Here is a 26,118-nt window from a genome sequence, read left to right as displayed (position 1 = left end):
ATAGGTTGCTTTTGACTTATTAAAATAAATGCATAGTCACAAAGATTATTTTTTTTTGCTGCTTAGTACAGAATTTTTTGCTAATAGGTCACATAATATAGAATTTAAATTAGTGAACAGATTGTAAAACCTTTACCAAAATTTAAACAAAAACCTAAATCAAATTCTTCTCCACCACATAAATAACTATCATGGAAAAAGCCACACTTTCTTTATTGTATTTTCCCCTCTTTTAACCACAGGCTGGTAGATTCCAAAGAAAAAATAAATTTAAAGCACCAATATCTGTAACAATCCCGATCTTCGGTGTTGTCTCACCTGAAAATGAATTATACAGATTTTCAGAAGAATCAGAATTATTCAGTTTTGAAGTAAAAATGAAAACTTCTGTTCCACAGACACAAATAAGCCTTTAGGTTTTATGTTGATTGTGAGGTAAATAATATGTTCAAGAATAAGGCAAATGGTACAATAAATATGTGGAGTAAACATGGATCTTTCATGGAAAATATTTTGGAATAAAACAACCCCATGAATTCACAATATGTGTTGGAATAAGAAACTTTTAATAATGTTCTATTGTGTAATAGACACTTGTCATAATGTTTCAATAGTTTAATATGACCAAGCCATCTGTTTTAAGTATAATTTTGCCTGAGATTTTTGATCTCTATTTTTTTATTATTATCATTCTGGACTACATGTCCAGCAGAATTCTCTTAAATAAACTAGGTCCTGATCCAAAGTTTTCACTACATCCACATTATCCACTGGCCATATAGATTGCTCCCAAAAGTCAGCAAAATGCTGTCCACTGGCAGGTTTACCATGATAAAGAACATAACATGAGAAAATTACTTTAATGAAAACTATATGTGAAACCAGAATTAGGCTACTGAGATATCTATTCTTGAAAAAAAGTACAGATTTAAGATTTTCCATATAACTCTTGACCCTCTAACCTTTTTTTTTTTTTTTTTCTCAGATGGAAAACTATTTTCTTCCTAGTGATGAGAACTGTCCCTTTTTCTAGGAATGGAGACTTTTATCATGAAAGGATTGAAAAAAAAGAACCACTTCTTTGCCATGCTGGCCACAGCCTTCTTGGCTGCATTTTCCACATTAATGTTAAAAGTAATGAGGAGTTGGATATTGTTGAGTACGTTCTGAGGCTCCTGGACATTGATTCCTTCAAGCCTGACCACCAGAGCCATGATTTCTAGTTCTTAGAGTCTTTGACGATGTCATCAGCAATAACAGCAAATTTCACTGTTCCACCTAAAGCAATGTTGAGGATGGTTTCAACCTTAGGATTAGCAACGAGCAATTTAAATATTTAATACACCTGAGCTTCTCTTACACCATAACTGAGATCCAAGAAGTTGGCTAGGTTTTGACCATTAAGAGAAATGATGTCATATGGAGCCATGTCAAACCCAGCACCATTCACAAAGCAAATGATATTCCCATTTAGCTTTATATATTTTAGGTCATATCACTTTCAATGGATGTATTTTTTTATTTGTTGTCCATGGCAAATATGTCTTTTTGTAGGCATCTTGAATTGTCCTCAAAGTTTATCTTGGCATTAAAACAGATAACTTGTCCTTCCAGAGTTTCACCAAAAAATTTCACCTCTACCTAAGTAGCATAAATTTTCAGGAAGAAATTACATAGCTCCTTAATTTGATTCACAGCCTGATTTTCATAGACCATATAAGACTAAATTTTCTCCCACCCACTAAACTTGACTATTCCTCAAAACAGCCTTCAGAAATGTAAATTTTCTCCTTAAAAATATATTCTGGTATAGAAGCTGCCACCTATTAAATGTGAATGCCTGAGCTAGAGGCTGCCCATTAGCAAAGGCCATTCCAGGATGGACCCATTAAAATTTCCAAGTAGCAGCTTCATATGCAGTGTCAGTCCAAAATATTTGAACTTTTACCTTGTTGTCTGACATGAGTTTCTTGCTCTTGAATTCCTGAAGGATCAGCCATCTTTTAGAGATTAATTAAACTCCCTTGACTTGGCTAACAGGAGGGGGGACCTGAGCACCAGGACTCACAGATGTTTTTGGCCTGCGTTGTCATGAGGGAAGTACACCTTAAACAAAAACCAGGCACAGAGAGAGAGGAGTCTGACTGGGCGACTGACATGCAAGGAGAAGGAGGCTTACAAGAGATTAATTCTATACTGGAAACAAACCTGGAGAAAAAGCCTATATTGTGTGTGTGTGTGTGTGCGCGCGCGCACGCGTGTGTTTGTGCCTCTATCTGGAGGTGAGTTCCTCAAGATCATGGACAGTGGATCATTTATCCACCTTTGTATCCCCAATATCTAGCATAGTGCATTAAATATACTAGGTGCCCAATAAATGATTATTAAATGAATTGCATTTTGGACCAGTCTTTAGGCTACTGGAAAGCCCCTTATAGATCATGTTTTGAGAACTACTACCACAGCAACACATCCAAGAGTTGTCGTTTATTTGGTTTAAAGCCTTCTCTAACATGATGATTCACTCTCATATAATTCCAGTCACAGTTTTATCAAGACAGATATTAATAGGCATATTGGATCCAACCACCACTCCAATTGTATACCCAGAACTCCATAGGCCTATAAAATCCATTCTATTGGAAAACAGAGTGGCCTTATATTAATTTCTAAACTTTACACAACAATTAAGGAAAATGAGACAGGGCCTGATACTTTTTAAGCCCAGAGGTTTCCTTCTAGTTTCATTATGAAGACAATACATACAATACATACTTTTCCTACTACCAATTCTTCAAGTCACAACACTTAAGGCCAGAGCTAGATTAAAAATAAGTAAATGGGCCACCACCTCACCCACAAATCCTCACCCACAGATCCAGGCAGGAAATTCCTACTTGCCCATTGCTCAATCCAACCTTGCTAAAGAAAGAAACCTCTGGGTGGGTAAGTTTTTATTCAAATAAATTCCTAACGATGATGTTCAGTGAGAGATCTACTGAGCAACCCAGCATATCCGTCTGTGTGGAAAAGACCCAAACTCCGTGTCACTTATAATGAGCCAATGTGGAGTCTAAGGAGATGACGGAGCACAGCGTGTCCTAGGTCTTCCCTTCCTCCTCAGCTCCACTGCTGTAATTAGGGCAGCTTTAGAGGCACAACTTTCTCCTCTGTGGATTCTCCACTCATTACTTCTAAATGCTACCTTAGGTGACCTCATTTTCTTCAACTACCCACTCTGGTGGTTGATCTCATGGTAATCTATTAAATAGGCTTTTTTTTTTTTTAATTTTTTGTTTATTGCAGTAACATTGGTTTATAACATTGTAAAAATTTCAGGTGTACATCACCGTGCCTCTATTTCTGCATAGACTACACCACGCTCACCACTAAAATACCAATTACAACCCATCACCACACACATGTACCGAACCATCCCTTTCACCCTCCTCCCTCCCCCCCCTCCCCTCCGGCAACCACCAATCCAATCTCTGTCCCTATGTGTTTGTTTATTGTTGTTATTATCTACTACTTAATGAAGGAAATCATGCGGTATTTGACCTTCTCCCTCTGACTTATTTCACTTTGCATTATACCCTCAATGTCCATCCATGATGTCACAAATGGCTGGATTTCATCGTTTCTTATGGCTGAGTAGTATTCCATTGTGTATATATACCACAGCTTCTTTATCCATTCGTCCCTTGGTGGGCACTTAGGTTGCTTCCAAGTCTTGGCTATTGTGAATAACGCTGCAATGAACACATGGGTGCATGTACCTTTACAAATTGGTGTTTTCAAGTTCTTTGGATAAATACCCAGCAGTGGGATGGCTGGATCATATGGTAGTTCTATCCTTGATTTTTTGAGGAATCTCCATACTGTTTTCCATAGTGGCTGCACCAGTTTGCACTCCCACCAGCAGTGTATGAGAGTTCCCTTCTCTCCACATCCTCTCCAACACATGTTGTTTTTAAATAGGCTTTTTATCCAGAAATAATATGGGTGGATTCATGGCTAACATTTATTGAGCACTGTGGGCCAGCCACTATGCTAAGCACTTTTTAAATCATTAATTAATTTAATTCTGCAAGCAACACTCTGAGGTAAATGTTCTCATTATCATCCTCACTTTAGAGACAAAACTGAAAGAGATTAAGCCCAGGTCCCTTAACTTCCAGGCTGGTGCTTTAACATTATGTAACATTGCTGTAGCAAACGTCACCACTTCACTTCCTTCATTCCAACAATTAATTGCTTCCAAACTATCTGGGCATGGATCCCTGCCAGTCTGGATGCCCATGAGGACTTCCTGGATTATCCAAAGATATGCTAGTCTCCAACAAGTCTATTACCTGAAATTCTATAAACTTCTCTGCATGTTATCCTACTAGATTGTCTATTAGTTGTATTTTTCCAGTGTTATTAATTGATGAAATGCTTTATTTGTTTTCCTGTGACAAAGCTGCATATCAGAGTAGTTTTTCTTGAACAGTACTTAGTACTCTAAAAGACGAAAGATGTTTGATGATGAGGTTATTTAGGAAAGCTGCTTCAGTTAGCAGAGCATGAGGTCATACATCTTTGTGTATTTACAAGCTTGGCAGATATAACTGTAGCCATGATGAAGCACAAAAGAAATGTCTGGAGATGGGAAAGGACCAATGAATTTCTTTAAAGGACCTCTGAGAGCTTTACACTAGATAGTTTGTTTTTAAACATCTTAAAAGGGTATTAGGGTTAAGTCAGGTTTCCTAACAAACTGTGGGTATGTTTATTAGAATATGGAAGGTGGTTGAGAGAGACAAGAGAAAGAGAAAAGTTGCTAACAGCCAGAAGAGAGGGAATAAAGATGGAAGAGAATAGTCTATTGGTACAGGCTAGCATTCAAGAATAAAGATAATATCTACTCTGCTGAGATTGAAGAGGAAGAGAAAAGAAAGGGTGTGGAGGATGTGTTTACCATAATGAGCTAACCCCCAGGGTGATGATCCCTGATGGTCTCTCTTCCCTGGTGCAGTGGAGAGAGCTGGATGTACAATGTTCAAAACATGTTGGGTGGGGGAGGTGGAAAAGAGAAAAAATTTTAAAGATACTTGCTGTGGACTGGAGGAAGCAATAGTGATACTGATTTATAGATGATATGTGTGGCTTTAGCCAAAAACACAGATTTGTAATGAATTATGGCTAAAATTTTTTTCCACAATGCTCTGAGGACCCTGAAGTGTAAAAATCTGTGGATTTGTGGCTGGAGGGAAATTAGTAGACTAGAAAAGGACAAAATTGAGCCAAATCCTAGTGTTAGTAGGAAGACCCACTAGAAAAGAACTATGATCTGAGGAAGCAAGAAGAGTTGAGAACCTGTTTACATTCCTTCATTCATTTCACAATCTTTTATTGAGGGTCTATTGCATATTAGTCATTTGCTAAGTTCTGTAATACAAGGATGAATGAGATCCTGCCCTGGAGTTAAAGATTAAATTGCGGCATCACAATAAACCAAAATAAATAAATAAATAAATAAATGTAAAAAATTAAAAAAACAAAAATAGTGGCAAGGCTGTCACTAACTGCTATGGAATACATGTGAAAAATAATGCTTTGGAAAAGTTGCTTCTAAGTGATGCCAAGTCTGTCTCACACTCAGACAATAAAAGAATCAGAGAGAAAAGCTTAAGTCATTCAGACAGTAGGTAGATCCAAACAGTCATTGTATCTATATACAATAGAGAATAACTATTGACGTAAAGAGAGGCCACAGGTGGTGAGAAAAGGAGGGATTGGGAGTGGTGCATGACCCTGGAAGAGAAGTTTGGGATGCAGGAGACCTGGGAATCCAGGTTGAAGCCAGCCATTGGAGAAATGCCGTTTCTTGAGGTTAGAGATAGGATATAATTTGGTGAGGGGATTAAACTCTCCGGCCTTCCCCCATGACCTTCCATTCATCATATGAGACTGCAGGTACCTACCTAGAGTGGTTTGGGATTAGGACCATTTTAGCTGAGGGAGTCAAATAAAAGGAGTAAAAATCATTGGTTCAGCAACAAACTGGCAAGGATCCATGTCTGTGTAGTTTGATAGGCCTAGGGCCAATATTAATATTTTATTGATGTTTTTGGAAGGATGAATCAAGACCATATAGATTAATTTGATGAATAGCACAAAGACAAAATATACTTGACCTGTGTCCTTGGTGATTATTTATTGTTTAGGTGTTTATTGCCTACCTTCCTCAAACCAGACTCTAAGTTCCATGAAGGCAGGGACCTTGTCTGCCTTGTTCATCGTTGTTTTCCCAGCACTCAGCACAGTGCCTGCACATAACAGTTGCTCAGTACATTGTTTTACATTGCTTAAACATTAGCAATAGACTGTGATAAGTGCTGTGACAGCAGTAGGCACTCACGCTATGGCAGCAGAGCATAACTCAGCCTTGGGGTTTGGGGAAGCCTTCAGAAAGGAGGTGGCATTTGAGCTTGAAGAGTGGGTAGGACTTTGTGAAGTGGAATAGAAAGAGAAGAGTATTCCAGAAAGGGTGGAACACCATAAATAAAGGCAAAGTGTTATAAAGAACATGGTATGTTTGGGGGATAGTGAAAAGTTTATTTTTTGAACATCGATACTTTAAAAAGTGGACAGTATTAGTGGAAAGTAAATTTCCTTCCATAAAAGTATACATTACATTATGGAATAGTTGTGAAACAAAGACCACAGGGGAATGCAGGTAAATTAAATTATTTTCAAAAGACTATGAAGTGAGGGGCGGGCTGGGTGGTGTAGTGGTTAAGTTCGCATGCTCTGCTTCTGTGGCCCCGGGTTTGCATCCCAGATCCTGGGTGGGGACCTGCACACCACTCAACAAGCCATGCTGTGGCGACATCCCACATACAAAAGAGAGGAAGATTGGCACAGAGCTTAGCTCAGGGACAATCTTCCTCAAGCAGAAAGAGGAAGATTAGCAACAGATATTAGCTCAGGGCCAATCTTCCTCACCAAAAAAAAGACTATGGAGTAAAATTCATTTGTCATGTGGATAAACCTGCCCATAGTGAATCTCTCCTGAAAAGCTTTCTCCTCCAAAGAGGACCCATATATGGCCTTGATCTAGCTTTTTGCAACAGGTTTATTCAAGGAAGTATGAAGAAACTGGAGAGTCGAAAGCAAAGGTAATATTGGCTAATGCTTTTAACAATGATAAAAAATTAGAAAGATCAAAGCTAAAGCTTATTTAATGTGAAGAGGGAAGACCATAAATGTTCACTATTTAGGATTATCACTAACCCAACCTTTCATAAAAACAGAACAGTGGAGGTGGAACCTGCAGAGACTTTTATTTAGCCATGTTTAGCCATACGTCTACTATGTAACAGGTGCTTTGCGGTCATAGCCTCATTTAATCCTCACAACAGCCCAGACAGACAGGGGTCACCTCCCTCCATTTCACAGACGAGGAAACAGAGGTGCAAAATGGCTAGGTAAACTCCTGGGGTGGTAAACGAAACTGAAGTCACGGCCGACGTCGAAGCTTATGCTCTTTCCCTGACCCTATGCTGCCTCTAACATAAGCTTTTTGATTAGATATACAGAAAATGTTCTTCATCAAACATGAAATACAATACCAAAGAAACAAAGAAAGGCACAGGTTTCCTTGTGTGTGTGTGTGTGTGTGTGTGTGTGTGTGTGTGTGTGTGTGATTTCTGGGCCAGTCCTATGGCACTGTGAAGCAATGTTCCTCAAATAGCCCCAGACCAGGGTGTCTATAATTCATCCATTATAATTAACCCCGGGGTTACGGTATTAGTTTCTGAAGCCCTGGTTGAAGTGCAGATATGCGACCTGGTGAACTGACACGATCTCTCAATTACTCCTAATTAAAGAGCTGGCTCTTTGAGAACTCGACCCGACTGGTCCAGGTGTTGGGAAAGGCGGGTCTGCCTGGGCACCCCTGCGGAGGAGCTCCCTAGCACAGGAAAGTAGTGGAGGGGTGGGTGGCTAGATTGGAGGAACTACTTAGTGAGACCGCAGAGGTTGGAGCTGAGCTAAAAACAAACTTTGACTCCTGGACAATTCTCCGGGGAGGAAGCGAGGAATACACCTTACCCACTCATTCCAGGACTCTTTGGGAATACCATTGACAAGTCTCCCGAGGTTCACCATCTTCCAGGACCCGACGCCTCTGAGGGGTCCACCCAAGCGCAATTAAAGTGGGCCCCTGCGGCCAACTCCCGGCTGTCTGCCCACCGCAGCCGGTCCGCAGATTTAACCCTTTTCCCCGAGACTCGCGCGCTGGGGGCTGCGCTCCCTCCCCCGGCACCGCGCTCGCCATCACCCCCCTCCCCCGCGCCGGGTCCCCTGTCTCCGGGACTGGGCATGCTCAGTCGCCGCCCGCGTCGTGCTCCCAGGGAAACCTCCGCACGCCCTCCCCGGGCTGCTATCGGTCGCGTCCTAGCCGCGGGCCGCCCCGGGTGCATCCCGGCTTGCTCCGCTCCACACGACCCAGATTCCCGCCCCGCCCCCGCCCCTCCCGCGCCCGCAGCCAGTGCGGCAGCCGCGAGCACCCGTGTCCAGCCTCGGCGCCGGGGACCGAGCGCGTCGATCGCCGCCGCGGGGCGCGGAGCCGGAGCGCCTGGGGAAGGCGGAGATGGAGACCCGGCTGCCGCGTGCCAGGAACTGCTGAGCTTTCAGCGGCCGCCGGAGTCCAGGTGATTAGCGGGGCTTGGGGCCGACCCCCGAGGAGCGAAGGGCGAGGGGCGAGGGGCGAGTGCCCTTGGAGAGGAGAGAGGTGGCGGCGAGGTCGCCAGGCACTGTGCGAGCTGCGCTGCGTCTGGGGCGCGGCAGAAATGTAAGGGTTGTGGGCAGAGAGGGGACATGAATGAAAGTGCACACTGCCTCGCGCAGGGGCTTCGAAGTCACCCGGGACCTTAATCCTCTCCCCCTCCTGCCCCCAAATTAACATCCGCGAGGCTGCTGATCAGCGCGAGACGCTGTTTGTATCTTGGCCCGGGTCACCTAGCGACTGAACGCCGAGGGCTCCGGAGGGGGCATCCCTGGCACAGGCCAAAATGGGAAGCGGGGACGAAGGACAGCCTAGGTCGGGCGAGTGGCCGGTCCGGGTCCTGGGGTCCCTCTGCCCCGCGAGCTTCGGCCCCTGGGGCAGTGCAGGGCTGCGGGTTGGCGGGGCCACGGGGCTAGGGGTCGTCCGCGCTGCGAGTCCGGAGGAGCCGAGGGACTGGCGCATGGTGCCTCCTCCAACTGCTGGGAAACTCCTCACTTATTAGAGCATCTCTCTTTCCTGGGCAGGTAGAATTGAACAGAAGAGTGGGGAGCAAGGGCCGACAGAGCTGTTAAAAGCAGAACAGTGGAGTGTCGTGGCGGGGTGTGTTGTTGTGAGTGCCTTTTCTCCAAGTGTGGGTGCGGGCTGTTCCTACTCGCGGTGCTTCTGCTCAGCCTCTAAGTGGCGAGTCCGGTAACACATCTTATGAATATTTCAGGAATGACCTCGCAGGCTCGCTTGCTTCGGATCAAGTTTAATGAGTACGTTTGTCAGCCTTTCTGCTGTGCACAGGCAGGTGGAAGCCTCGTGCCTTGAGCTTTCCAAATTTCATCCCTTTCCCACTCTAACTAGGAAAACGACGCTGCTAACTCCCAGTCAGCTTTAGATTGGAACCATAAATTGAGCCTGTCATTTGGAGAGACCAGTTTTGGGCAGGCATCCAGGCATTGTTCTGCGTCTCTGCAGTGTGTGCGTGTTGTGCCGGTAGCTTAACCGTCCTTAACTGGAGCTGCCAATATGGTGGAAAGCAGGTAGTGTGATTGTGTTGGGATAAACATCTTAATTCATTATCATCCTCTTACACCAGGTAGTTACAGCGGACTTCGTCATTCTCGCCCTAGAAGTTGTCTCTGAGATCAGTCTAGTTGAAATTTAGAGGAAGGCACACTCTGGTATCCCTCTACCTTGGGAGGTATTTCTCTCTCTTTAATTCTTTCATGGGAGTAAGAAATGAATGTTTTTTCTGTAATCCCTGTCAAGAACACTGAATTCATGTAAGAACTTCCAGGATTGGAACAAGCTGTAGGGCATCTTTCCTTACTCTTTCGGTTATAACTTTCATTACACCATCACCATTAATCAGTAAGCCACCACATACAGCAGTTAGTACTCTAAAATGGTACTCCTTTGCAGAAGAAACCTGCTTTTTCTTCTGTTATTGAGACACGTGTGTCTCTAAACGACCTGTGAGGAATTCCTCTAAGATTTCAAGCCTTCAAGATACATACACAATGCTAAAAGAGGCAACTCTTTTTCTCTTGCCAGCCCATACACACTGAGGCTGAAGCGCTGCGATTTACAGACGTTTCACATTTAGGAAAGGCTTTTCCAACAAAGACCCACTGCAGTTACATCACAGGCCCCACCTCCGCCTGCCAGGCTCCTTCTCCCCAGCCTGTTAGTGAGGACAGTATGTGTCACTGTGCTTGATTAATGAAGAAAAGAAATCACAAATGAAAGACATTTATTTCCCTTACTGTGTTTTGCTGGTTTAATTGAAAATATGAAATTTTCAAAAATGGTTAATTATTAATACATGTAGCTAGGACTTAGGCATAGTAATAATCTATGAATATTAGCTTTCCAAAAGATTTTGAGCAACATTACAATATTCTTTGTGCTAAAATTATTGATAGTATTAGAAGGGAGTTCTATGAAATAGCAAAATAAGTGAAAATTTTACATAATGAACAGCATTTCCTAAAGCTTGTTATTGATATACTCAGAAAGAAACCCAGCTGTATTAACAGACAAAAAATCTGGTCAGTCGAGAAGTTTGCAGAGCTTAGATAGACCTCCAGGTGCTCTAAAGAAGCATTCCTTGAGTTCTCTGAGAATTTTTAGAGTCGCTGGTAGAGTTGTCAGATTGAGCAAAAAAAAAAAAAAACCAGGTTGCCCAGTCAAATTTGAATTTCAGATAAGCAACAAGTAGTTGTTTTTAGTTATAAGCATGTCCCAAATAGTGCACGGGACATACTTATACTAAAAACAATTATTTGTTGTTCATCTGAAATTCAAATTTGACTGGGCAACCTATATTTTATCTGGCAATTCTAGTCACTGGAAATTTCTCATTCCTCTTTTTTGGGTCACTTACGGGTTGAAAAAATAAAGTGGAGCAGAAATCATACGCTGTTCTGCAGACAATCTGGGACAAGCTGAGTTCTGGTTCAAGCAATTGAAAATAACTCACGCTTAAAAGTAAGCAGTTTCAGTTCAACACATTTGTTGAGTATCTCTGCTTGCTGGGCTTAGTGAGAGGTGCCAAAGCTACAAAGATGAGTAGGGAAGGCGGGGGGGAGGGATCTGTGTCATAAGATCTGAGACTTGCTATGCCAAGTGTGTGGGGATCCACTGTAGGAGCCTGGGAGGGACACTGAATTCTGCTAGGCAGCTCCAGTCAGGGCGCAAGATGACTGGCCATTTTGACAGGTCTGGCCTTGAATAAGAGAGTGAGATCTGGGAGGAAAGAAATCCATGGGTTTGTGCCTAGTGGAGTGGAGCTGGAAATTGAAGGATTTTGCCTGATGGCCTCAGTTAGAGGACAGAGTGGCCTGCTAAGAATGAGGGAAGTGAGAGGGGATCCCAAGCGCGCTCCTTCACTATCCCAATACCATCCTGATTTTCTCAGGTAAAAAGTCATCATCAAACAATACTGGAGTATGGTATTTAAAAGTTTTTATGATTTTTATATACAAGTAGATATTTAAATGAAATATTTGAGATGCTGATCAATATTCAGTTGCTTCTGGCACAAATTCCTGAAATAAGATAAGCAGATGTTTTGGTTTTAGCAAACCTATTTCTTCAAGTAGAAGACGATACTAAATTGCAATCATTTTCTATCTTGGTCCAGCTATCTGTAAAGAAGCAGATTCTGATGGCGGAAAGAATGTAGATTTTACAGAAATAGCACTCTGTGAAAATGACCATATGCTTGTAGTACCAGAGAGTACCTACTCAGAATGTTCCAAATGCAATTAATTCCAAAAACTAGCACACCACTTATATTTGTGTCTTTGTAGACCCAGCAGGTACTTTCACTATTGATCAGCATAGGATGTTTCCAGGGAAGTTGAAGATCAAACCAGTGCAGCCCGTGTAGAGAACATTTACTCATTTCTTGAAGATTCCAATTTGCCAAACTCAAGCAAAAGACAATAGAGTGCCATTCTAGATTGCACTTCTGTCAACAAATCTAGTTATCTTAGGGACCATCTTCAGAAAATACATATGGATACTCATATATTTGAGTATCCATATGTATGGTTAAATTTCTACTTCATTATTTTACAATAAGTTCTTAAAATCATGAAAATTACCCTATGCTAACATGTATAATGAAGTGGTTAATTATGGTCTTTCTTATCAAATGATTATCCTTTAAAATAGAGCAGAAAACAATTCTATTTCAGGTATTTGTACTGTTCCTCTTTGTAGTGGCTGCCAAACATATCCTGCTTTATAATTCTGATAGTATACAAAAAAAAAGTGATCAAGGACATACTGAAGTTGCTCAAATTTCAAGGCGTACCTTGAAAATAAAACCATTTATTTTCAGCAAGATTTCACATGGATATGGCTTATTAAAGGAAGGCTTACTGCAGTGGTCGCTAATGACGGCTTATGTGGAGTGTCACCCAGAGAGAGCTTTAACTGAAATTGTGTGCTCGATTCACGTTCTAAGTCTTCAGTAAATATTCTGAATTTAAAGAATCTGAAAACAGTATGTTCTTGCATCCCAGGAGCTTTTAACCCTCCAGCTCACTTATGCTGACCGCCAGCAAGTCTTATTTTACATCAGTTTCTGCGCTGTAAAATGGAAGATTTGCACATTTTAAAAAAGAATATTGTGCCAACTCCAATCCTCTATGTCTATAAAATAAATATTAACCATTACTACCATTCTAAGGGATAAATTACTTCATTCTCAATGTAATTAGACAATCTGTATATTGTCTGTGTACTCTCTATGACGTTTCAGACGCCATAGAAATAATTCACCATTTGCTACGTTTGGCTTTTTTGGTACAAAGCAAGATGATTGTGGTAAATGCTTAAGGAGAGCTCATTAAGCCCCTATAAAAAATCGGTCTCACACAAGCTAATGCTTGCAGATTCAAAGATCTTTATATAGCTTTTAAATGTAGTTTTCATTTTAGTTACTGGGATTAGAACTTGGTTAGTTAGAATGCTTGGTATAAGAGCTTATTTCAGCTGCTATAACTCTCCTTCCTATTTCCCTTATACAAGTAGATGGTGAAAAGCTACCATATGTTTTCAAGGTTTCATTGATGATGAAACTAATAACTTAACCTACAGCTGCTTTTGGTTTAGCAAATATCATCAATGACATCATAAACTCTGTTCCCTAATTTATTTTACATCACCAGTTGGCATTATAAATATTTTAAGTGTGAATCAATCTCTGGAATGAACTTACTCTACAAGTATATTTCTCCCTTTTTCCTTTAGAAGAAGAAGAAGAATGTTCTACTCTTCAGAATTTGGAAGCCAGATTTTCTGAAGACTCTATATTCCAGTAGAACACTTACATTTTAATTTCAGATTTTCTTTGGTCTTAGAATCCGTTTAAATTAGCAAAAAAACTTAATTTGTGTGTGTGTGTGTGTGTGTGCGGAAGATTAGCCCTGAGCTAACATCTGTTGCCGATCCTCCTCTTTTTGCTGAGGAAGATTGGCCCTGGGCTATCATCCGTGTCCATCTTCCTCTACTTTATATGGGATGCCGCCACAGCATGGCTTGATAAATGGTGCGTCAGTCTGCACCCAGGGTCTGAACCTGCAAACCCCGGGCTGCCAAAGCAGAGCGTGTGAACTTAACCACTACGCCACTGGGTGGCCCCAAAGCTTAATTGTTTTTCATCGAGAAGTTAAATGGTATACATTTATCAAAGCTGTTTTAATTAAAATGTATATTATGAACATCATTAGTCATAATTTTAAAAGCCTGTATTAAAATAGCTAACATAGAATTTTGACTTTCATATTCTGTCTCATTTATAATGTATGTAGCCCAATATGTGAACCTATGTATGAAAATCAAGACTTACAAAACAGAAGGTTTGAGTTATAGTTTTTGTTTCGCTAAAGAGTTCTGCATTGTATCAAAAATTTCTCCTACTAATCCTTAAATTGTACATAACCTGGAGTATTTAAAAAGAGCCAGACTCATCAAATTTTTATGTCTACACAATCCTTCTGGTTCACATCTATCCACTAGGCTCTTGAGTCATCTTTATGGGTGAGATACAGAAATGAAGTCTGGGATGTGGTCTAATAGCTGGCTTGATAAGCTGCACCCAAAGCTGTACCCTGCTGTTCACAGGCGTGGAAGCCAACATCACAGGGTGGTTTCTGTTGACCTGTGTCAGAGCTCTTCCCTTGCCCCTGACATTTCTACACTTTTATCAACGTGTATACTTGATATGTATATGTATATATATATGTACACACACACACATACTTAGACCGTGCATGTGTCAGGTTTGTTGAAAATACGAAGCTCAAAGCACTGGTGAATTTGGATGACAATCAGGATTAAACTTGATTTCCTTGAGCCCAGAGCAAGGTCTAAAACTGAGATTATATTTAAAAACAGTTGATGATTGGCTTTATTTAGGTTCTAAAATCAGTTGCCCAAGGACAGGGAGTGGAAATCCTAGTCTAACAACAATTTGGGTTGTAAAAAATAGTTTTAGTGCACTTGATATTAACCAACAGTATGGAAGAAATTAATGCTATCTTTGGTTGGGTTCATACATGAATAGAGTCCCTATCAAAAAGGTCAGAAACAAACAATATAATACACTGTACTGAAAGTGATGCATTTTGGGCCACCAGTCAGGGATCTAATAAGAGGGAATGCCTTTATTGGGTAGGATGTTGGCTCACGTGACCTTAAAAGCACCTCCTAAATCTGATTATGCAGTTTAAGTTGAGCTCCCAGGCACTTAAACACGAATCTGCCAATGTCTAATTCAGCTTAGAAACATTTATATAACATATAACAGTTGTATGTCCTTTCCTTGCTTTATAATGGATATCTATCCTTGTTCTTTTCTACTTAATGATTATTCCTTAGATAATTAATCAATTAGCACTTAAAATAAGTGCATCTACTCTTGGACCACCACTGGGTTAAATTAAAGAGGCTATTTCCAGGTATTCTTTAATTATCTAAGATCATACTTGAAATTCTTAATTCAAATGATATGTATTTTGAATAGCCATAAAATAGGCATGTGTCCAAGTTCTAAAATAAAATTGTATAGTCCCCTTAATCAAATTAGACAAAGATGAAAGACAAACGTGTTCACTCAGTGTACTCTGTGTGTCCTCTATTGCTCCACAGTGTGTTTTGACTTTCAAAGGTATTTGTTTATAGTGTAGAGTGGGCACTTGTCCCTCCTTTTGAACACTGCCATCTGAACCTCTTTCCCATGTTGGGTGCCCTCCCACATTATGAGGCAGAGCCCACTCCTCACCATAGGAGCTAAAGTTGCCAGGTGCTTCCTTTCTCAGACATCCTTGCATCATAGGCATGGGCCCATGACCCAGACTCTGCCTCAGTGGCAGATGTTCCAGACAGCAATGCCCCCTTGACCTGTACTGGGGGGTCAGTGGTGCCAGCTCCAGAGTCTGGACCTGGTGGCAGCAGTAGAGGTCTCTACACTGGACCAACTCTGTGTTATCATTTTAAGTGTTATTTTTGGCTACATAACCTCTAAACCCAGTTCTCTAGCCCTCCTGGAGATTCTGTGGGTTACCTTCAGAACAAATTCCTTTTCTGCTTAAATAGGCAGAGCTAGTTTCTGTTCCTTGTGATAATAAACTGTGACTGGTACAGGGTGCGAGTGCATGCTTATGTTGACATATCAGTCAGTCATTAGGACCTGTCGAGCCCAAAGCACTCCGAAAGGCACAAAAGGAAATGTTGATTCGTTCTCTGAGTATTTCTGGAACAAGGCACCTTGCCTGGCACTGGATGGAAGGAGTGGCACACAAAGCTGGTATTTTCAAATTAGTGCTATGGGGACAAGTAGGAGGAGGTAGGGATACCACAGGCAAACTAAGATAGAGGTGGATATCATTCTGTGGATCTACTGATTCTAAAGATTGATTTAGTGTGGGGATGAAGAGTTAGGATAACAAAGGATGCGTTTTGGGAAATATTGTGTTTCATCAATTCCAAGAGGCAAATTTTTTTCATCTTAACATTTATGAAATTAGGAAACATTGTTAGAGCGTGTCATGTTTTAATTGCCGCTTTTTTTCTCCTCAGCCCATCTACTGAATGGCCTGAGGAAAGGAAATTTCACTGAATCTAAGATGTCACTGATATATACTATTACATTTTTTACCACTAAGAAAAAAGCTCAGTAAGTAATTACTAAAAAATGACAATACCTAACACCACACTGGGGCCTCTAGAGTAGAGGATTTAAAGAGACCCTGAGAGGGCAGGCCCCGTGGCTTAGCGGTTAAGTGCGCACGCTCCGCTGCTGGCGGCCCGGGTTCGGATCCAAGGCGCGCACCAACACACTGCTTCTCCGGCCATGCTGAGGCCGTGTCCCATATACAGCAACTAGAAGGATGTGCAGCTATGACATACAACTATCTACTGGGACTTTGGGGAAAAAAATAAATAAATAAAATTATTAAAGAGACCCTGAGAGAACTAAGTCAGTCGTGGAAATGGTGTGGGTTAAATACCAAATTCCTGCTCATTGTTGTTGTAATTTGCCAAAGCTGTTGAAGAAGAATAGATTTACCGCTAACTTCTGTTATGAACAAATTCAGGTGTTAATCATCGTAGCCTTGCTTGGCTGGAAAAAAATGCCTAGTATGGGGCCGGCCAGGTGGTGTAGTGGTTAAGTTCACACGCTCTGCTTTGGCCGCCTAGGGTACGTGGGTTTGGATCCTGATGGAGGACCTACACACAGCTCGTCAAAGCCATGCTGTGATGGCATCCCATATACAAAATAGAGGAAGATTGGCGCAGATGTTAGCTCAGGGCTGATCTTCCTTACCAAAAAAAAAAAAAAGCCTGGTATACTTATAGTGATTCTTAATTTTGTCAATGGCACCTTTCTTTTTTGGTAACTTTTTCATTTGGAAAATTTCAAATATGTACAAAAGTAGACAGAATATTATAATGGATCCCAATATTCAGTAATCATCAACTTGTGACCAGTGATGTTTGCTTTCATCCCTACTCTCTATCTACCCCATTTTATTTTGAAGCAAATCCTGGACACATACCATTTGTAAATATTTCAGTATGTATCTCTAAAATATAATGACTTTTCAAAAGCGCATGATCACGGTATCATTACATGCCTCAAAAAAGTATCTATAATTTGTGGCATTTTTTTAATAAATAAATTTTGTATTTATTATAATTAGGTTTTAAGCTGCTTTTGCTTTGGAGGTTTTTAAAAAGAAAACCAAATTAGGTCCACTTCAATGTCCACTGATTTCTTTTTAAGAAATTTATATGATGCCAGCAGATCACATCGTAGCTCTGTAATATTTATCTTGATTTTCCATTCTGAAGCTTTCTTTTGAATATGTTCTTCAGTTAGGATTTGTATAAAGAGTATACAGTCATGCATCACTTAACAATGGGGATATGTTCTGAGAAATATGTCGTTAGGCGATTTTGTCATTGTGCAAACATCATAGAGTGTACTTACACAAACCTAGATGGTATAGCCTACTACATACCCAGGCTATATGGTCTTAATCTTATGGGACCACTGTCATATATGTGGTCTGTCACTGACCGAAATGTTGTTACACAGCGCATGACTGTACTACTGTTCTTGCCATTTCCAAAGCAATCTTCAGAAAAGTCTTATCTATCCCTCTATTATTTTTGTTCCCAAAGGGAGGATTCGTAATTACTATATCAAATGACTTGGACATTCTGTTAGATAATGAGCACACATCACATTGAACCATGTCAACATTTGTTAACTCAAACTCTTCCGCTTTCCTATTAAGTATTTCCCATGCATCTTCATATGTGTCAAATCTAACACACAACTTGCAATGCGTGGCCTGGTTGGATACTGTTCTAGAGGTACCTTGGACTTTTCAAATCCATCCACTTGTTAAAGGCGACTCTCTGGTTCCTTGAGCCTTAGTTTCTTTTTCTTTTCTTTCTTTTTTTTTTTTTTTTTTGAAGTGTGGGTTCACAAGGTTTAAGCACACTGGACCTCAGGAAGCTGGAAGCATCTCGCTGTGTGTCATCCATTTTAAATTTAAGTTTTTGTTTTTATCAAAGTAATACTTGCACATCATTTAAGACATAATTATAAAACATTATAATAAAAAATAGCAGTCTTCTTGCCCTAATCTACTTCCATTCCAGATTTGTTTCTCAGAAATACCCACTTTAATTCTTTTAGCTGTTTCTTCTGGTGTGTTCCACCTTGCTTTTAAATAATCTGCTTATACTGCTACTTTTCAATATTTTTGAAGTATCAGATCCGCTGCTTTTCTACTACAGAAGTGAAGATTTATCTTTCATACCTAATCCCTCTGTCTCATACACATACAATTCTCCTTCCTCAATTCTCCCAATATCACTATTTTTTATTAAATAAATATTCAATGTTTATTTTGACAGTGTAAATTTTATTTACAGTTGATTATACAGTAGTCCCCTCTTATCCATGGGGCATACGTTCCAAGACCCCCAGTGGATGCCTGAAACTTTGAACCCTATATATGCTATGTTTTTTCCTATACATACATATTTGAGGTGTGACAGCAAAACTAACACGAATTTCCTTTTCTTTCTTCACAATTTCACGGATAGAAGATTTGTTCTTACTGTAGATCTTAAGAACCTCAGCATATGATTTTTTTTTCTTTCCTTATTAAATCGAGAACTTGCACCTTTTCACTTAAAGGAAGCACTTTATGGCTTCTCTTTGGCATATCCGAGTTGCCAGCATCACTACTCTCACACTTTGGGGCCATTATTAAGTAAAATGAAGGTTACTTGAACACAAGCACTGCAATACCACGAGTCAATCTGATAACCAATAGGGCTTCTAAGTGACTAATGGGTGGGTAGCATATACTTCGTGAATACGCTGGACAAAGGGATGATTCATGTCCTGGGTGGGATGGAGCGGGAGGGCCCCAGATTTCATCACACTGCTCAGAACAGCATGCAATTTAAAACTTATGAATTGTTTATTTCTGGAATTTTTCATTTAATATTTTTGGTCTGGGGTTGACCACAGGTAACTGAAACCAAGGAAAGCGAAACTGCAAATAAGGCAGGACTACTGTGTTTTCTTTTGGTAGAACTTTTTGTTTTCCCAAGAATTAGTACTTGACCTGTTTTTATTTGCTTATTTGTCTATTATGCATATCACAAATTTATCCCCAAACCAATAGAACTGTAAATATTTTCCCCATACATTCATGCATGTCAAAGAATCTGACAGTTCCAGTTTTTTTCATGGAGACATCCTTTTTTAAGCCCTCATTCACCATCATTCTGAGAATTCCTTTCACTTTTCTCCGGTAAGGGATCTTCTGATTCCTGGGTCCAATGTCTTTCTCATTCTCCACCTTCATTTCGGTGGAATGCTTCCTTCAGAAGCTCCTAAAAAGTTGTGCTTAGCAGGTGCATGGAAGGCCTTGTATGTCTAAAATTGTCTTCATTCTCCCCCTTCACACTTAATATTTTGGCTAGGTTTAGAAATCTAAATTGGAAAGAATTTTTTCTCAGAGTTTTTATTCTTGCTTCTATGTTCCTATTGACAAATTGGACGCTTCTGATTCTTAGCCCTTTGTATGTGACCTGTTTGTTTTCATTCTCCTGCTGGAAACTTGTATGTTGTGAAATTTCATCGTGATGTGCTTTGGTGAGGATCTTTCGTTATTTGAGGAGCTGGGTGTCCTGTAGGCCCTTTTGATCTGGAAACTCATGTTTTTCAGTGCTTGGAGAGTTTCTTGTATTATTTCTTTGATAATTTTTTCGCATACATTTTCACTTTTCTTTCTCTCTGGAATGCCTGTTATATGGATGTTGAATCTTTTTCTCACCATTTTTCTCCCATTTTTCATCTTTTTGTCAATTTCTTCTTGATTTCCTCAAATCTAAGAGATTTACTCAACTTTATCTTCTGTTTCTGTCATTTAAAAAAATTTCCATAAACATTTTCTTATTCTCTAAATGTTCATTTCTATTATTTCTTCCTCCTTTATTCTTATATTTATGAAAATTGTGATGTATTATAGTTTTCTTCTCTTTGCATTGCCTCTGTTTCTTCCAAATTCCGTTTTTCACCTTTCTTTGTTTTGAGTCTTTGTAATTCACTCAAGTTACAAACTTTCCTTAATTGTCTGATAATCCCTGGCTATCTGTTTATATTTAAGATGGAGGCACTAAAATGCTGATTGGAAGCTTTCTATGGATGGGTGGGGCTTGTTGACCATTTGGCTTCACAGTAGTCCACTTAGAGGCTGATGCTTCATTGGAGGAGATCCATGTGTGTGTTGGGTAGTTTCCTGAGGGATAAATCTCCAGTAACCTATGAAGTAGCATTCTGGCTGCTTCTGTTCTAGAAGTTGAATGGAAGAAGAAGACTGAATAAATCTTACATTTATCATGTAGACTTTCAAATAACCTTCTTGTATTCAATATGACAGCTCAATCTCATTTTCTTATGTCTGAAACTTCAGAGCCTCTCTAGCTCAACTTCTTCAGGAGTAAATCTCATCCCTTGGAGAGGGGTTATGCCTACTTTCAAAAGATGGGGAAGAAGATCTAGGCGTAACTATTCCTTATGAAAACTTTCAGCCAAGCCTCCAGTGTTGATTTCATTCCACACTACCACTTTTAGAGAAATGGGGCATCGCTAACTCCTGAATATGACTGAGATTCTGTATACTAAATTGTTGTGCCTTTAGGTCACTTCCCTTACTGCAGGCTTAGTCAATTAGGCTAAGTAAGTTACCACTTGTCCATCCCTTTTCAGCTTCCAGGAATCTGCTGATATCTCCTGTGCACTCCTGTTGCCCTGAGCCTTATGGATTTATGCCTTTTTGATTTCTTTACTCGCATGTTGGTGGGATTTCATGTGTTTTATTTGTCATGTTTAAATGACAGTCCATGATGCAAGTTTTAAGGGCCTACTTAAAAGGAATTAAAGATGTAAAACAGTGTTAAATAATCAGTGATAATTATAGCGAGATAATTACTGCTTAGTAAGTGTCTCCCATTGTCTATGTAAACTTCCACAATTACCATACTTGTTTTGGTTACTCCTCTTGTCTCCTAACACATAGTAAATTTTAATACTCTCTTAACCTAGTCATACCACCTTCTTTTTTTTTTTTTTGTGAGGAAGATCAGCCCTGTGCTAACATCTGCCAATCCTCCTCTTTTTTTGCTGAGGAAGACTGGACCTGAGCTAATATCCATTCCCATCTTCCTCTTCTTTATATGGGACACTGCCACAGCATGGCTTGCCAAGCGGTACATCAGTGCGTGCCCAGAATCCGAACCCTGGGCCGCTGCAGCGGAGCGCGTGCACCCAACCGCCTGCACCACCAGGCCGGCCCCATACCGCCTTCTTAGCAAACTATTCCATTTAACACATACTACATAAATAATATATACCCCCAGTTGTAAAAAAAAAAAAAAAAGAAAAGAGGATTTCATATCATTAATGATCAGAATTTTGCCACACATCTATGAAGAGTCCATAAAACTGTGGCATGTTGGTTAGGAACCCTTGCCTTAGAATATTGTCTGGTTTAGTCTGACATGGCTGAAATGTATTTTCATTAGAGACAGCCCAGAGCTTCTGTATTAACATCAGAAAGGCACTCAATTCCATGTATGAGATCTGCTAGATTTCCTCTTCCTTGAGGGCAAAGACTATGTCTTATTTATTTTGTGTCTCTAGTGCCTAGAAAGAACTGAACATAGTAAGTACACAATAAATGTTTATTGACTAGAATTACGAGCTGAGGTTTTTTTCCTATTGACTGACTGCCTTGGACAAGTCATTTGTTGGATTTGATTGAGGCCTCAAGAGAGAAGGTCACTTAGGAAAGGTGTAGATGAAGAAAAGTGTCCAGAATAGAACACTGGGGGACACCTACACTTAAAAGGCAGGCAGAGGAAGAGTGTGAGAAAACCAGGAGGACATGGCATCGTGGAAGCCAAAAGCGGGCCTTTCAGGAAGCAGCATCACATGAAATCACATCAAATAAGATAAGGACAGGAAAATGGAGCTAGAACTAAAAGGTGCTGTGCCTTCAACCAAGCATTTACTTACTCACTCACTCACTCTTTGTGTAGATAAGAAGTCCCTATCGCTTCTGAGATGTTTATGTTCGGAGCTGTCTTTGTAGTATAAGGAAGTTGTCTTGAGCCCTGTGTATGTGTGAGAATGTGTATGTGTGTGAACTGTGCATGCAGTGTGTATATTGCAGGGAGTGTGATAGGGGAAGGGAACCACAGCCCAGAGACTATGCACTAAGGGGTTGGGAGGATCTCCAGTGAGGCTAAGAAGGACATGAGTTGTTCATATGTAATCAACCTGTAACATATCATGGAATTACTTAATTAACCTGGTTAAACCTGAATAAAAATGTTTGGGTCAGGGAATAAGAATCTTCTAGTGTGATATGCTGCAGGCTATTAATGTTCTTTGTCATCAGCCACTGGATTCTTCAGCAGAAACATCACAGCCTGCACTTTGGAAATAAGTAGGCTTTAGTCTCAACTATATTTCATCAATTCTCAGATGGTTCTTTTCCCTCACATCACCGAAATCAGGATGCATCATAGTTGAATTGGTAGCATTTTATTCTTCTTAAGGACGCATGAACTAATACTGCATTTTACCATTGAGGACACTGATGAAATACCATCGGAAAGAATAAAATAATATGCACTCGGCAAACGTATCAAGTCATAGCTCTAAAGTGAGGTTAAAACTATTTTTTTATTTGTTTTACAGTACAAGTTGTTTCAGAAGCCCAACTTAAGTGGTCTGCTTCTCCTAAGTGAATGCTATTATCTCATCTGTATGGTCAGGGTCAGTAGTTGCCTTAATACAGGGTAACCTGTTTGCCTCCAGCCCCTGGGAATGCCCCAATTTGCTTTGACTTTCCTGTCAAATGTTTCTAGATAGATGCCCTCACTATGTTCTGATTATATGAAAGTGAAAACTTTGCAAAAAGCATAAGTTTAGATTGGTAAAACCATATCCATTTAATGTTAATACAAACATGAGTTTACCATGCTTTTATTGTAGTTTTATTTAGAAATTTAATTGTGTGTGTGTGTGTGGTTTTTTTGTTTGTTTGTTTGATGAGGAAGATCGGCCCTGAGCTAACATCCGTTGCCAATCTTCCTCTTTTTGCTGAGAAAGATTAGTCCTGAGCTAACATTTTTGCCCATCTTCCTCTATTTTTTGTGTATGGGATGCCGCCACAGCATGGCTTGATGAGTGGTGCATTGGTCTGCGCTGGAGATCCGAACCTGTGAACCCTGGGCCACCGAAGCGGAGCATATGAACTTAACCACTACACCACCAGGCCAGCCCCTAGAAATTGAATTTTTAAAACTAAAATATATGTTGAGAATGCACATCTAGATTATTTTTTGTGAGAAAATGGACTGATATTTACATTTTGAAATTTCTTTATTCTTTTATAGATTAAAACAAATTTCATCAATACTGCTTTCCCTACTTTTCTCCTTCCATGAAAACAGTACATACATGTAGGCGACCACAGTGAAAGCCAGAAAATCACTGTACCTTTAAAGCAGATCATAAATATATTTGCATGCAACCCCAAATTCTGTGGCCAGCATAGCCTCCGTTGCTGTAAATCACAAAAATGAACTCTGGATGAGTGTTTTGTTCCTGAAGAAGAGAAAAAAACCTTAATTGTCATTTTAGTGAGTGTCAGCAGAGCATTTTTCAAGCTCATCACCAGAGAAGGAGGAATGGAAAGTTCTAGAATGTGGCCTGAGGGAGATTGTTGTGCATGCACATTATACTTCTACTATGACATGTGTGAAATGTAAATGCATAATTTGAAAGATTTTTCATTTCTCTGGGATGGTAAATTTTCATATTGCTTGCTGTCTCTCCGTATATGCCACCTGTATAAAGTCAAAATTGCATTTTATACATTTCAAATGCTCGTAAATAGCCTTAGAAATTTTTCTTTCCCTTCTCTTCTCTCCCCTCCTATTCCCTTCCCTTCTTGTTTCACATGGTAAGTCTGATTGCATTATATCCTTTGAAGACTGAATCCCTCATCTGTCTAGGTTTCCCTTGCATTGACACAGTGCTTCTTAGAACTTGACAAAATATGAAGCATGGTGCAAACTTAGCCATTATCTGAATTGCTAATTCAGACCTATTTATTCACCTAATTTGAATCTGATACTTGGGCCACCTAATTTAAGACTGACCTCCTGGTGTTATTTTGTGGGTCAGCTCAGCCAGAGCTGGCCCCTCACTCAGCAAGGCTTACCAGCTACTCCTTATCCATACGACATCTGTGCTCTTGCCTGATGTTCCCACAGAGATGTGCTTCCTGCTGAGGTCACCCTTGTTTTGGAGAAGTTTCTCTGATTTCTTGAAAACCAACCACAGGCATGCATACATGCAGAGCATAATAGGGAATTCATGGGAGCTGTGAGCTGAATTAATCACATCTGAAAACAACTTTGGCTTCAGTTATCTGTAAGTTTGGCCTGTATCAGAATAGTGCTTTTCTCGTCCATTTTCCCTCTCCATTTAGATATAGCCGTCGCTGAAGAAAGGGTGCAAAAAGAGAAGCCTATAGCTGTTTCTGCAAGAGTCTCAAATCTCTGCCTGACTGACTGGGAGATGTCACCATTTTGATTTCACTAGACTTGAACAGGGCGCAAAGTACGTTCTGTGAGACCATTCAAGAGGAAAACTGAAATTTCCACATGCTTAAGATAACCCACTTAGAGTTTATTATTGTCATTAGAAAATTTTCTCAATTACTTTTAGAAAATATTTAAAGTGACATTGTATAATAAAGACACAGGATAAACAGAATCAAACCATATTAGCCACAAGCTTTCTTCTAATACCCAGAGCAGTTTTTGATCAATCTTATTTTTAGGGGAGAAACTATGAACGTTATTATTTATGGATTTGTGGTTCAATATGACATTGTTTCTTTCTTCTTTCACCTGAAATGAAAAGAATAGCTCAAACTGAGGAAATTAAATCAGTGGTGAATAATTTCAATATTGCTGATCTTGACTTTATCATCTGCAGCATGAAGTTGTATGTGTGCTTCCTTCCCCCAGCTGCTAAATGGAATTTTTTTTTCACTACTAGTATAAAATGTCACCCAAACTTTCTTTTTCTTTTCTTTTTTTTCTTTTTTTTTTTTTTTGCTGAGGAAGATTCGCCCTGAGCTAACATCTATTGCCAATCCTCCTCTTTTTGCTTGAGGAAGATTCACCCTGAGCTAACATCTGTGCCAATTTTCCTCTATTTTGTATGTGGGTCAGTGCCACAGCATGGCTGCTGACGAATGGTGTAGGTCCACACCTGGGAACCGAACCGAACCAGCTGCTGAAGAGGAGCACCGAACTTAACCACTAGGCCACAGGGCTGGCCCCATCTTTCTCTTTTTAATCTAGATTCAGGGGAGGGAGATTGGAAGGTGTTTTCATCTTCTGATTATCATTAATTACACTAAGTTATATTTTGAGTGACCTACTTGATCAATTTTTTTCTCCTAGTGGTGTTGTAGCATAAAAAGAAAACAACAACAACAAGCAATTAGGGAAATTTGAAGGAGAATGGAACACATTTTGCTTTTCAATGAATTCAAGAAAACTCATTCAAGTTAGTATATATCTCCTAGGTAGATTTGGAATATTTTACCCAACATTAGATATATTTTATGTTTGGTAAAAAAAAAGTGTAAACAAATATTTTTACCTACAAAGGAAAAGGTATAATGTATTATGAAAACTAGACCATATAGAGGTAGACT

The 26,118-nt window shown here is 40.1% G+C and overlaps 1 protein-coding gene and 2 pseudogenes across 1 annotated transcript in view; 1 reads left to right on the top strand and 2 right to left on the bottom strand.

Annotated features, from left to right (window-relative positions):
- Nucleotides 1-1,004: 1,004 nt before the first annotated feature.
- On the bottom strand, nt 1,005-8,372 carry LOC131408211 (succinate--CoA ligase [GDP-forming] subunit beta, mitochondrial-like; annotated as a pseudogene).
- A 211-nt stretch (nt 8,373-8,583) lies between these two features.
- The window catches only part of ELMOD1 (ELMO domain containing 1), a 65,999-nt gene continuing 48,464 nt past the window's right edge, over nt 8,584-26,118 (top strand). The window contains exon 1 of the mRNA XM_058545295.1: nt 8,584-8,702. The gene's annotated coding sequence lies outside the window, so the exon portion shown is untranslated. The remainder of the gene's footprint in view (nt 8,703-26,118) is intronic.
- LOC131408210 (rRNA N6-adenosine-methyltransferase METTL5-like) lies at nt 17,511-19,674 on the bottom strand (annotated as a pseudogene).

This window comes from Diceros bicornis, chromosome 7 (genome assembly GCF_020826845.1).
Source record: "Diceros bicornis minor isolate mBicDic1 chromosome 7, mDicBic1.mat.cur, whole genome shotgun sequence".
Taxonomy (NCBI): Eukaryota; Metazoa; Chordata; class Mammalia; order Perissodactyla; family Rhinocerotidae; genus Diceros; species Diceros bicornis.
Note: the sequence above shows the minus strand (reverse complement) of the source record. Positions and strands in the feature narration are given on the sequence as shown.